This window comes from Penaeus monodon, chromosome 23 (genome assembly GCF_015228065.2).
Source record: "Penaeus monodon isolate SGIC_2016 chromosome 23, NSTDA_Pmon_1, whole genome shotgun sequence".
In the NCBI taxonomy this organism is placed as follows: domain Eukaryota; kingdom Metazoa; phylum Arthropoda; class Malacostraca; order Decapoda; family Penaeidae; genus Penaeus; species Penaeus monodon.
Window position 1 is genome coordinate 2,303,469 of NC_051408.1, and position 300 is coordinate 2,303,768.

Genomic DNA, 300 nt, shown 5'->3' on the forward strand with positions numbered 1-300 from the left:
TCATGCAAGTATGATAAAAATAATAAGTAATATTTCAAATACAAGACGTATGTCTAAAAATAATAATAATTCATTACACATTCACAATCACTAACATCACTAACAAGTCGCTTTGTTCCTGTACATATTGACGTTCCAATCATAAAATTCCTTACGATCCATCTCAAATTTTATACGGACATACGCCGGCAAAAACTTGTAAATATTGGCTGATGTAAAAAGAAAATGGATCGTAATTTTCCAACTCTCGCGAAGAAAATTGTGTACTTCAGTGTAGATTGCCACGTGTATTATTTTATG

General features: G+C 31.0%; 1 protein-coding gene across 1 annotated transcript in view; it reads right to left on the reverse strand.

Moving 5' to 3' along the window:
• The window catches only part of LOC119587677, a 19,636-nt gene that overhangs the window by 17,849 nt on the left and 1,487 nt on the right, over positions 1–300 (reverse strand). The window lies entirely within an intron of this gene.